At 42.2% G+C, this 13,675-nt stretch overlaps 1 protein-coding gene across 7 annotated transcripts in view; it reads left to right on the forward strand.

Moving 5' to 3' along the window:
• Window positions 1–13,675, forward strand: part of DOCK10 (dedicator of cytokinesis 10) — a 216,482-nt gene that overhangs the window by 93,760 nt on the left and 109,047 nt on the right. The window lies entirely within an intron of this gene.

Genomic DNA, 13,675 nt, shown 5'->3' on the forward strand with positions numbered 1-13,675 from the left:
GTCTTGGGGAATAGTTTTCTCTCATGATTGAATTGGTTCATCTTTATTTTGTGGTTGGAATATAATAAGCACTATAGCTTTATTAGGAATAAGTGAGATTGTTCTCATTACAAGGGAGAATGCACTGACCCCCAGTTACTGTTCCTTGCTAAATACAGGTGTAATGAGCATTGCCAGGCCCTGAAGTGGCTGGGGTCTGACATGGCTATGGTTTTGTACTGTGTGGCTCTCACTTGACGAAAATACTATAAAGATAACACAAGTGGTATTTGTCAGCTTATCAGAGCAAACGTGTATGCCATTTGAGGTTTTGCAATTGTGTGGATTTGTTGTTTTTTTTTTTTGTGTAAAGGATGTTATGATGAAGCCCAAAGTACATCCCCTGACACCACACTGTATTACACAAGACAGCAACTTGAGTGGGTGATGATAACATCAGAGAATTTAATAGCTGTCATGGGGTCTGGCAGTTTGGGTAGAGCCTTGCTGCCTGTAGAGGTGTGTGTTGCGGTCATGGCAACTATAGCAGCTAGGATCTGATCCAAGTGTACTTTAACTATCAGCTGAGGGTGTTGCCCAGTTCTCCAGTGCCCGGGTTTTAGCTACTGGTCACGTGGAGGGAGGCAGTGGGTTTCATCTTTGTGAAGCTGATGTTCAACTGGCTTTTATTTTATAATCTAGTACCTATAAAACAGACTTTCCCACTCCCCCATTTAGTAGTGAAATAAGCAACCTCAACCATATTTAAATGAATAGTTGCCACTCTCCCAGTGGTGATTTCAAGAATAGTGAGTTCAGAAAGGTCTGGAAGAAATTGCAGCATGTCAGAGCATGAATCATCTGTGCAACTTGCTTCAGCCCTTGCAAGAAAAGGGCGGGTTGGGGTTGTGGCAGAAAGCAGTGCCCCGGCACCTGAACATGAGCTGTCTGCAGCCTGAAGAGCTGTGTAAGTTCTGGGAGGAGAGCTCTGAGCAGCCAGCCCTCACCATGAGGGGAAGGGGCTCTAGCTACCTATGGGGCTGGGGATACCCAGGGGTCTGTCACTCATTGCCTTTGGTAATAGATACGCCTGTCTGTTGTAACAATGGCATGAGGAATTGGGGGCTTCTGCAGCAAATGCTAGTGCACTGGTGCTCCTCCTGCCCAAGTTCTGCCCTTTCCCAGGAGGTCTTTGTGGGCTCCTTTCCTCTCCCAGCTCCCTGGAGAAGGGGAAGACGAACAGCCTGGACTGGCTGTGGGGCTGGTGTTGTCTGGGGCAGATGTGTCAGGGGAAAGCTTCTGGCTTCAGAGCACTTCTGCAGCAGAAATAAATGGTCCCGTTTCCACTAAAATTCACGTGTGACTTGAAAGAGCAGCATGATAAAGAAGACTGGAGGCTGCTGCATCTTAGTAAAGTAGGTGTTACACTCCTAACTATTTTTTCCCCTTGGTCTGTTGTAGATCGTAGAAGTTTATGTCTGGATAATACAGTGAGACAATTATGTAGGCAAGCAGAAGAGTGTTTAGTTCAAGATGTCATTATTCTTGTTGTGCAGATGCCAGGAGCTAAGCTGATCCCAATGAGATTACTGAATTTGCAGGTCTGAGGGCAGTGAGTGCGCTGCCCAGAGAGAGAGGTGGAGGATCCTGGAGCGCAGTGCCTGAGGTGCCCTGAGGCACCCAGCTCCCTGCGGGCTCCTGGTGGCCCCATGGGGCCAGGAGTTTGACTTGATGGTCCTTGTGGGTCCCTTCCAACTTGGGATGTTCTCATTATACGTGGAGCTGGCACTTCTGCCTTTCCAGGCTTCAGATGAGATGGCCTGCCTCTTAGTAGCTGGTGTGCCGCTGAGTGTGTGCTTCCTACTGTGTGTTAGTGGGTAGTTTCGATTTTGGATGATTAATGGTGTCTTATTTAGGAATGGCATTTTTTGAGTCCCCGGCTCTGCTGCTTGTTCTCATAAGTTTGTGTGCCCTGTGAAACAAAAGAAAAATCCAAATGTTGTCTTGATACAGAAAGCACTCCCTAGGGTCAGAGAATAGCAGTCTACGCTAAAATAGTTGCAGTAAGGATATGGTGCCGGAGGTATGATGGGTGACAAAAGGAGAAAACCCCAATACACATTTCAGCCATTGCTGACCAACCACCCAGTGACCACTGCGTGAAAGCTGTAAGCATCGCAGCAGGCATTTCTAGCATACTAGTCCTTACTGAAAAGGAGAACTGATGTCTTTGCCCGCTGATATTTTTTCCTTTTGCAGTTTGTTAGTTCAGAAAACTGGTATTTCTCCTCGGGCAAGATGGGTTGATACTCTGTTTTAAGTCTTGACTGGATCCACAGAGCAGGGGAAAGACATTAAAAAAAAAAAAAGACAACTGGAAGTCCTATGTCATTGACTGGGGTGTGCCATCTTGGACGGAATCCTGGGAGCTACTGGAGACACGTAAAATAAACATCTAGTTAGCAGCTGTTTGGATACTTAAGTTGAATTGATGTGTTCTGCATTCAACAGACCATCTTGTTATTTTCTGTACTATTAAGAATATGTCTTTAAGAGCTAGTTTTCAAAATAAGTCTACGAGGTAGTGAGGCTTCAGATATTAAAAACCTATGCAGACTGAATGCAAATGACTGTATATACTGTTTCTGAGAGGGGAGAAAAAAGGGAGGAGGGAAGGGGAAGATGCCTGAGGAAATAAAATACAGTGCTTGGGGCTATGTGGAACTGTTTGGAAAGAGAGCACTAACACTTAGGATGACATTTTGCATTTGGAACTTGTGACTGGAAAAGAAGTTGAGCTTTATTTAGTAGGTCATTTATTGTTTTCTTTTCACATGATTTATTATGAACTTTGGCAGCTGAGATTTGTGTGGAAGATAAGAGCAAAGCATTTATTTCCCCCTCCTCCCTTGGTACCCAGCTACACAAACACATGGTAAAGAGTTTTGCATTTTGAACAAAATGTTGTAACTCGAAGTGACGTGCTAGCTTGAATTCAGCAACAGCAAGGTGACAATATTACTCTTTGTATTCAGTTTTTCATCTCTGAAGATAGACAACTTGCAGAGATTTTCTCTCTTTGTTCCAGTAGTGGAAGCCTAAGAACCTCTCCTGTTGCACAAATGCAGGTTAGCTTCTCTGCTGTCAGAGCTGCTTCTCATGTCACTTTCTAAATGGAAGGTTAGTCTTGCAGTCTAGCAGCAGGAAAGATAAAAAGTATGGCTTTGAGTTTTCTTTCCTGACAAACGTCTCACCTAATTGTGAAAGTTGTGCCATGTACCTACTGCCATATACCATCAATAAATGGCAACTCTATAAATAATCATTTTGAGATCTCCCATTCACAGCTTATTGATTTTATAGGAGTGGGCCAGTGTGCACCCAAATGGGGAAGTCAGTCTTAGGTTTACCTCTGTGAAGAGAAGGACCTTCTCTTACTCTGATGTCTTAGAGGAAGAGTATCATTGGAAAGCCAAATTATTCAGGGCTGGAAAGTTCAAAAGAAATACTTAAAATATTTGTCTTCCAACTCAAGTTAGATGCTTCAACATGAAATAATTTTATTGTCATTTAAAAATGTATTTGTCTTTGTTTAACCTTAATCAACTTCTGCTTCAGCACTTGCCCTCAGTAGGAGCAAATACAAGCCTGCACTTGAATAACATTAGAGTGTATAGAGGAATAACAAAGTAATGCACAAAATGCAATTCTACTTCAAAAATACATTTTTGCAGTGGTTCTTGTTATCTTTGTGACTTCATTCTTGTGTCTAGTGCTCTACAGGCCTGCTGGTAAGTCTGTAGCCATGAACTCTCCCATTCAGTGGTGTACTCCACTGGCAACCAGTGGGGCTCAATGCTATGATCAGCAGAGAAATACAGTGGGGATGGTGCCTACCTCACTTCTTCAGAGCAGTGTGTGTTTTTCTGGGCTAAAATGTTTGGTTCTGGCTTTTATCAGTTTAAGCAGCAGATATGGCTCAAAGTGGGGATTTATTTTCATTCTTAAGAGTATTGCAGTAACATTTAAGTATCTGTATATCTAAAAAAGTGATGGCATAATACCAGCATTTTTACACTGGGCAAGTCTTCTCTATCTGACTTCAATACTGATTAGATCTCTGATTTGAGGAACTGTATTTTATATTGCTTTCACCTCTTATTAATGTTGTAATGATACCTATAGCATGATAGTATGTGGAATGAAATATCAGTCTGTTAACTGTGTTCTTATGGCAGCTTATGAAGCGTGTGGATTCAAAAGAACAAAGCAGGTGATGAAAATATGCTTTTACAGAAGAGGATATTTTTTTTCCCTTTTTATGAAAGAAGCAATCTATTTCTTTGCAAGCAATGCATCCCAGGAAGAGTAGGGTAGGGTGTAACTTAAAGAAGTATGGAAAAGCCTCTGCCAGTAGCGCTCATTGGGAGTACTTCATGAAGGCTTTGTGGCTTTATGCAGTTAAGATGTGTGCTCAAAATGTTTTCTGGGAGAGAAGGAATGTATAGGAAGCTAACTTGATGAAGGCCAAGAGAATAAAGAGGAGAACAAAACAAAACTAAAAGAAACCTGCAGGCTTCAGCCATCAGAATCCACACTGCTTTGCACATTAAGTGCATTTATAAGCAAATCTGTGTGTGTGTGTGTGTGCTTGATCTGCTGCAGTTCTGTCTGTGAGGCTCTGTCTATCATTCTGCCTGGCTCTAGTTGTGATGGGCTGTACCAAATGCCAGCTTTATATGTTTCCTTTGATTCTTTTGCTCCTCCATTCTTTTTCTTTGGTTGAAGTATTCTCATTTTACAAAGCAAAACAGAAGAATTGAGAAGGAAATCCCAATGATCTTGACTGGTCTGGGATTCTGGAACCGAGCGGTCTCTGGTTGTAGAAACCTTAAACTGTTTGTAATGGTGTAAGAGAATATACCAAATCAGTACTGTGTGCAAATCTTGCCTTTATGTTTGTCCACTGGCTGGGCTCTACGTGTGGTTCAGGGTGACAGTGTATATAAAGGACTAGGAGCACTAAAGCTACCCACTGCCATGTCTGCTGAGAAGCACTGTCATCCCACACTGATCAAGCTCTTACAGGAGCACATCCCAGCTCACGTGTGGCAGGTTGGGGCAGCACAGCGACACATGTAAGCCAGCAGGACACAGCAATAGCACCGTGGTGCTTCATGTACACAGCCAGCATGGCTCAGGGGTTTGCTTGGTGGTACCTGCAAGCATGTGTCTGCGAGCATCTGCAGCTGAAGGGGCGAGGCCTGGAGGTGAGCGGCAGCATGGGGCAGGGGGACTTCTGTTTTCTGTGCTGTCCTGGGGCCAGGCTTTGGTGAGCTGGGTATGATGAGCTGCAGCTGATTCAAAAGCAGAGGAGCAATAGATTAAACTCTTGCTTCCAGAAGCTATATCAGTGTCCATCCTTACTCCATGCCTCTTGATGTTGTTAACCCACAGATGACTGTAGCACTGAGAGCTGGCCTGGGCTTTATTCCTGCACAATGTTGTAGACAGAATCTTGTGAGTACGGCTGATCTGGATCTAAATGCGTATAGCTGTCCAGCATGTTTCCAGGCCTTTGGCTACAAATGTGGAGATATCAATCCACCTGGGAGCAGCTGTGCTGGGACAGAGCTGTGCTGAGTGAGTGGGGCCAGTGTGGGGCAGCTCTGCTGAGGGACAGGTATGTAGCAGGGAGAGCTGCTGTGGCAAAGGGTGGGTGTGAGGGGGAATGACTCAAAGATGAGAAGCCAAGTGGAAAGTGCTGCTCCTCCCCACCTGAAATGAGTTAGGCATGCTGCTGTTAAGCTTGGGTAAGATTTGATTTTTTGAGGGCAAACCACTACTGCAACATGTTGACGTAGCAAGGTATTCCAACTGACAGTGCTTTTTCCTTCCTGCTTGTTGTTACCAAGAGTTTTGGTTTTGCTCTGCAGTGAGTGTTAATCCTAGCGATGTTCATTCTCCCCTCTCCTCCACCCCAACGGTACTTCCTTCCCAAAGTGAAAGAAGTCTTCTGCTTTGACTTCAAGATAAATACAATCCATTCACCTCCTGGTTAGATGGGAAATCTGAATAGCATGTGACAAAACAGTTCTTGATATTTTTCACTTTTGTGGATTTTCTTTTTTACAACATAATCTTAATGCCCTTGGTCTAAACCTAATTTAAATCAGAATTCCAGTTCAGGACATTCAGATGCTAACCTTAAGCAAAGTTGCATTGTTCATGAGAGGGCAGGGGATATCTCTGAGTCTTTATCTCTATGCTTCATACTCTTCTGTATGTAAGAACTGTTTGATTTTAATGCACATAGAAAGCTTCTGTTGCTCTGCAGACCTCCCCAGCAACCTCTGAGCAGCAAGGTGGGGGTGACATGGCGCAGTACTACAGGAGACATTGCACCTCCCTTTCCCGAATAACAGCTTGTGAACTATCTTGCTTCAAGCCTGTGTGGCTGCTGATAGTCCCGGGCTGCAAAAGAAGTAAACTGAGCAAGGTGCTGCAAGTACATCTGTGCTTTAAAACAAACTGTGGGTTACTGTGCATGCTGTAACACCTCGTGCAGCTAGCCTCTGTGATCTTCTTTTGCTTTGCATCCCAGGAGAGTTGCCACCTGATTTCTAAAAACTATCAAGAGATTCTGACTTCTAGATTCCATTTCCCGTACCACACAAGCTTTTGATGAAAGGCATGGCTGCTTTTTGACTGTTAGGCAACTACTGTCAGTCTGTGGGTACATCCCAATGAGTTACAGGTCACAATACCTCTGGTAGCTTGAATAAGTGCACAAACACAGGTGGTTTTAAGGTGTTCCCTTAACTACAGAAATGTCCATAAAGGCAGAACACAGGGTCTCATTCCTAAGGCTAAGCAGCTTTTAGCACATATGATCCTATCGGCTAGCGCTACCTGGCAACTCTGCTTTTGTCAGTGTGTGAAATGAGAAATGAACTCTGCCAAGGTGATCAAGGAACTGAATTCTTGCACACTGCAGTGCTGCTGTTTCAGGGACGCAGAAATGATTACAGTGACATTGCAGTGTCTGGAGCTAAGGAAAGCAGAGTGCCCAGGAAATGCAGGAACCATTCCTGCCCTGGCTTTTGAATCGCTTCCTAGAACAACCAAGTTTTATGGCCTGAAGTAGTGAGTGGAGTGAGGCATGCCATGGGAGAGAAAGGATTGGCATTCAGCATCGAAAGGCACGTCACTATTCTATATATCCTCAAATAGTAATTTGAGGATGTTCTGGGGGGCAAGAGTCTGGCACTGTGGGGCACTATTCCATGTCTGGTCCACCGTAAGCTGGCTCAGATGGTGGCCTAGCACCTGCTCCACTGTGCATGTGCGGGCACATCCTCAGTCAAGAAGGAATCTCAGCACACCAATTCCATCATTCTTCTGCAGGCCTCTTATTTTAGACTCAGGAAGCTATGTAAGTAAGTACGTATTATTAAAAAAAAAAGTACTTTTTTCTTCCTGTTAATTTGATGCCTCTTCAGAACAAAATGTTATGCTCTGTCTGAACAGAAAGAATTTGCATGCAATATTGTACTTTTACATTTGCAGTCTGTTAATAATTATTGCCAATTTGTGGTTAGCTTAGAACATAATAGTCTCTGTGTGTGGTTTTCAATGAAAAATAGCCCTTGTAATGTTTGTCAGACCCCTTTATGCCTGGGGCATCACTCCGAATGCAGTGTATGGAACCAATTGAATAGAACACCTCGTGTCTTTGGTGTTTGTTTTTCCTTCACATCTGTCAACTGCTGTGCTCATTTTCTTTTTATTACTACCAATACTTGCTTGACAATGAGACAGTCATATTCATTTCCTAGTTTTACATGTGTAAATCCAGCAGGACGCATTTCTGACTTAATGCAGTGAAACAGATGAGAGGCGTAACTGTGCTGCTTGCGTGTTCCTCTTATAAAGAAATCATGAAATGGAAAATGTGTGTGGCCTTGCTAGATTGATGGACAATTAGCTACGAAACCAGCATGTTGGGAGTTAAACTTCTTAGCATCACCACTGACAACTTTGGCACTTCAATGTGGTTTTGGTGCTACCTTGGTGTTTTCAACAGGTGGTGACTTATCTGGTAAAATTAGATCTTTCAGAGGGGAAACTAACATTAAAGAGATGAGTTGCTGAATGGTGAATTCCTGGAACCAGACTCCCCTCCTCCTTTTGAGAGGCTTCTTCCATCAGTAAACATTGTGCAAATCTGTACTACAGTTCTTTCTGTAGCAAATCTGATCTTAATGGGATTATGAAGGAAGACTGTTTCTTAAAAGAAATATTGCCTGAAATTGGGCCTCTGTTTTCTTGCTTTTGAGTGCTTGGGGTTTGGAAGCAAAGAACAGAAATGGGTGTTCATGCAGCCAATTGCCATTTCTTTGTTTCTAGTGCCCTAGCTCTACCCTGCCTGTAACCCATTCTCACAGGTGCCGACCGAGCCTTTTCACATCTTCTTTAGGGTGTGGCTGATTCTCCTGGGTGGCAGTTTGCCTCTTGTATACATGATTTTTTTCTGCTGATAATGCAGCAGAAACATCAGCTGGGGAAGGAGCTGCCACTGAGGTGTCTGTCTGTCTCCTGCTGCTTATCAGGTGCTGCTGACAGGCAGTGGTCTCCTTCCCCAACACCTGTGTCAATGTAAGATAGTGTGTTTGGAAGAGTAAGGAAAACTCATCTATACACTTAAAACTGAAGAACTATTTGTAAATAGAAATGTTTACAAGCATGTGCATAATTTTCTAAAAAGAAGTAGAACTGAATCCTGCCTAAGCCTGGTACCACTATGTTTGTCTTTTCTGAATCTGATGGAAATGGTAAGTACTGCTGAACAAAATGGACCTCTAAAATGTTTTCAGTGTTGGGGGGGGGGGCGGAAGCCATAGGACAAACATATATCTTCCCAGGTTGTACCAGTACTGAGAATTAGTACAATATTTTTAAGTGGCCACAAGCTTCTGCACGTGGATAATGCTTGAGAGCTTTCCTTTTTAAAACAAAATCTAGAACAATTTTAAGTTGCGTGAGCCTACAGAAAGAATCTGAATTGAGGGCAGAATATTGCTTTTTGTAAAACGCGTTCAAAAGACAACTGTATTTCTTCAAAATGTTTTCACAAAGGATTTGCTCCTACAGTCAGACCATGTCTGCAGTATTTCAAGCAGAACAAGGAACCAAGTGAGGAAGAGCTGCAGCAAACTCTGCTTTATTTCCCATCCACATCCTTTTCTGGCACTTGCTAATGCCTGACTGTACTGTGTAGTTGTAGGAAGTCAGAAGTTAACCTCTTAGCTTCTGATTTTCTGACTAAATCTTTTGTGTCTAGCTTGATAGAAATGAGTCAGGATTTTCCAGCTATTTTGATGGGAAGAGAGAGTTAGCAGGACTTTCCAGAATTTCCAAAATACAAAAAAGTCCCACAAACTTGGTGCAGAGTCAGGTTGTCAGTGGAGGTCCCTAGTGGTTAGGCAAGAGTGAAGGTCTAAGGACTTGCATGTTGGACACAAAGAGCTAGGCGTGGGAGTGGGGAGAAATGTAAGAGAAGAAATACTGGCAGACGTTCATCCTGTTACAGAAAACCATTCCGAGAAGGCAAAAGAAGAGGAATCGCTGTGATTCAGCTCTCTGCCTTGCAGCAGCTGGGATCTGAAAGCCTAGAGCAGCTTTGATGTGTTAAGAATGATATAGTTCTGGTCCTGCTTTTTTGCTCACTCAGGAAAAATTGTTAATTATTTTTTCTTTTTTATCTGTTCTTGGATAGTAGAGTTCTGTATCAGCTTCTTGGGAGGGCTTTAATACCATGCACAATTCAAAATACATGGACCAGAACTGTAAGATTACAGAGAAGAGAGGAGGGTCAGCAAAGGTAGACTGTGAGTGCATAGACAAAGTTTGGACCTGAACTGACCTGAAATTAAGTATGAGGGGATATGATGGAAGTTGGGAAACGCAAGAATGGTGTCAGACGAGTCAACTTTACTTGCAGTTCCTCCTGTCAAGAATTTGGTGTCATCAATTGAAACTAGTGGAAGGCAAGTTTGGGGTGGAAAAAGAGTGGAGAGCAAAGAAAAATTGCTTGACAGAATGAGTACTTGAGCTGCGTCTTTCCTTGCTACAAGACACTTAGCAGCCATCTGCATAGATTTAATGGATTATTTTGTGTTGTAGTTTGCCGCTATGTTTGTGGGCCTCCCCCTGTGAGCCAGGTGATACTGGCAGCTTGTCCATGCATCCGTACCTTGCAGTCTGTTGGCTGGTGCTTGCTGTGAAGGTGGGCTAAGTGGGGGAGCAGAATTTAATGGATTATATTTCTTTTTGCTGAAGTTGGGGCTATATTTAGTTTTGATTACACAGGCTTTCACAAACCACAAGGATTGTTCCGGGATCCCAACCACTGCCCCTTCTGTTTTCTTCCTAGAATTTTTGTTTTATTTTGGTAGGGCTGAAGGTTGCACATTTGTTATAAGTATATATTAGGATTTGCAGTTCTTAGCTTAGAAATTAGAAACAGAGACTGGAAAAGTGAAACATTGACACAACTTTCTGTACTTTTGGAGAAAAGTGAGAAATGTCTTCTTGGGTGTTGGCACTGTTAGAATTCACTGTTCTACTTTGTGTTGCAAGAGATCAGGTAAGAGAATGTCAAAAGGATGCAAGATGTTTCTTTCTCTTTCCCACTACCAAAATAAACCAGTGCAGATGTGACTTTTGGGATTTTGTTCCATTCTTTTTTATTTTTTCCTGAAATAAAATAATCTTGCTTACCTGTTCTTTGAAATGGTTTTTCTCTCTTCCAAAATGCCATTATTTACTTGTCAACTGCAGAATCCAAATGATGAAACACTATGTTTTCTTAGTTACTTAAGATACCCACTAAGATAGAAGAGTGTACAGGAGTTCGTAATATTAAATTTATTTAATTAAATAATAATAATTATTTAATTAAATATAAATATATATAATAAATATTAAATTTATGCTACAAGTATGTAATATCAAACACAATAATAGTTGTACTGTCAGCTTGCATACATACAGAAAGCAGAGTATTTTAGTACTTAGAGAAAACAATGAACAGAATCTAAGGATACTTTATTGTTTTATATACAGTATGTGTGTCTATGTATATATATATGTGCACGTGTTTATGCCATTGTAGATGGTGATTCTGACCTTGACTAAATGAGTTTCCTGACCTCCTTTTGCTTCAGCTATTTCCACTGGAAAATTGGGTGAAAATGTGGATTCTTTGTAAACCAGATGCTGTTGAAGCTGAGCTATTCTTTGTAAATAGATTGAAAAAGAATAATTATTTCTGCAATGTAGCATAGACAGAAATAGCAAATATTAGAATTACAATCAGAAAAGCATGCAATGGAAACCAAAAAACCAAGGCAGCAGCAACATGTCTGGAGATAGTAAATTTAGATGATTAAATTATTTAATGGCCTTTTATGGCCCTTCATCACTATGTGTTTTGTTATCAAGGGCTGATTGAAGTCCAAGTAGATGAAAACAAAAGGGTAATGCCTGTTTGGAATTTCCCAGTGCATCAAGCTGAAGAAGAAATTAAAGTAATTGCATATCTTGTTTTTGTACACATCAGCAGGACAACATTGCTAATGGAAGGTTTATTCTTCCAGCCTGATTACTGATGTAAAAAGAAGCATTTTGTTTGCTGAAGTAAGTATCGCCCGATTTCTGTTCAACCTGAGCAAAGATACCTGGAGCAGAGGCCCATGGTTACAGCTCTCAGCTGTGCTACAAACAAGTCTGTGGCTCACTGTGCTCCAGGGACTCAGATTTGCAACAAGAATAATTGACAGCACCATGGCACACGACTCTACTGGCTTTGCCAAGAACTGCTGTCTCAAGAGCGTGGAACGGGCATGGAAGGAATGGCAGCAGGAACAAGATTCGTGATCCTAGTTTTCTGCTAGGTGCAGGGGGTTTTCCAGCTTGGAAAGCTGCTGAAACCATTCTGCTGTTGAGATTGTCTTCTTGGGGGTTTGAATGGTAGAAACATCATCATAAAGTCAAAGTGGCAATGTGTATGTGTATTTGGTACAGAGTTTTTGGACTTTTTTCTAAACAGAGAAGCTCAAACTCAAAAGTTGTTCTGTGTGAGGAGCACTGATATCTGGGACATGGGGTAAAGGTAAGGGCCAAGGGGAATGGCTGAGATCAGAGTGTTGTCAGCTTGGAAGGACAGAAATGGATTGACAGAGGTGCAGCTGCTGACATCAGGGACTGTTTTCTGGGAAGCTTTGTTAGCAGAGCTCTGACAAATAGAAGAGGCTTCTTCTCATGTGTGCTCATGAAGGGACATTGCCACCCTGCCTTGGAGAGTTCACCTTATGTGCTGATGTCATTTTTTCCATGACAGATTCCCAGCCCTTTGCTAAGAGCTGGCGGTATGGATGTGTAGGCACAATGCAACTATCAGCTGCTTCAACAACTTCACAAAGCGTGTTTTATAAATGCAGAGGTTGATGTTTCAGCTTGTTATTATACTGTATGTGGAGTCAGATTTCTCAGAAAACAATGCAATTCTCTTCCACCTGATTCAATACCAAAGCGACTTGTAAAAAGTTTGCTTCATGTGTAGTTTTATCGTGTAGTTTCCCCATCATAAATTTTGGGGAGAAAAAGTCCACCACATGAAAACAACAGCAACAAAAACCTAACAAAAAAAAACCAAACAACCCTGTTTCTGATCCCACTGCAGTAATCTACTTTACCTGTGCAGTATGAAGCTTTTAGGAAGCGCAGTTTTTTTGCAGCACTCTGACGTGCTGGGATTTCCACAGCCATTCAGAGAAGGTGGGCAGGGTCCTTATATGCAGTCTGTTGAGCAACTGTTAACTTTGGGTCAGCCAAATATCTCATTAGGTCTATACGCTGGAGACTGCCTTGGATGGTAGTGTCACTGTCATTGCAGCAGCCTAAGTATATAAACAAAGCAAGTTTTGTTACAAGAGGCTTATCTTTCATTCAGAATGTAACTTCTGAGTAGGTATGTTATACACTGCTGTTTGAGTCTTGGTTGCAGCATGTTTCAACAAAAGGAGCATTCCTACATGTTAAACACTTTAACCCTGCTTCACCTGCAAATGCTTGCCTCCCAGTGCTACTGTGGAAAAATGGATGAGCAGGTTTTAGCAAAATAAGTGAAAAGCAAATGAGCAAGACAGATAATTCTTCAGACTGTTGTAGCAGATGTTGATAATTATTTGCAGTAAATATTGCTCATATTTCTGTAATGTTTTATATACACTGCAGAGTTAAGGCTGACACAGGCTTCTCTGCTATTTTGAAATTTAAATCAGAGTGCTTGCAGACTCAAGGCACAGAGTACCCATAGATAGCTGCTGTGGGGGTGGTGAAGTCTTTTCCCCTCCGTAATGGACCTTGATGCATGCTTGAGAGTGTCTGAGGCTGCTCAAGCATGACCTCTTGTTGGTTAGTACCCGCTCTTCTGTATTTGTTTTCTTCCTTTCTCATTCTGAGCTTTTCTGCGCTTCTTTCTTGGTGATTGTCCCATCTGATTCGATTCTCCGTGTGTGCCTGTTTTAGTGATGTAATTGTAGTACTGACAAAACTCTGAGTCTGCAATATGACCATGCAAATGACCATGGGTGTGCAGTTATTTATGTATACATGAGCATAAGTCAAGACT

This window comes from Numida meleagris, chromosome 4 (assembly GCF_002078875.1).
Source record: "Numida meleagris isolate 19003 breed g44 Domestic line chromosome 4, NumMel1.0, whole genome shotgun sequence".
NCBI classification, from domain to species: Eukaryota; Metazoa; Chordata; class Aves; order Galliformes; family Numididae; genus Numida; species Numida meleagris.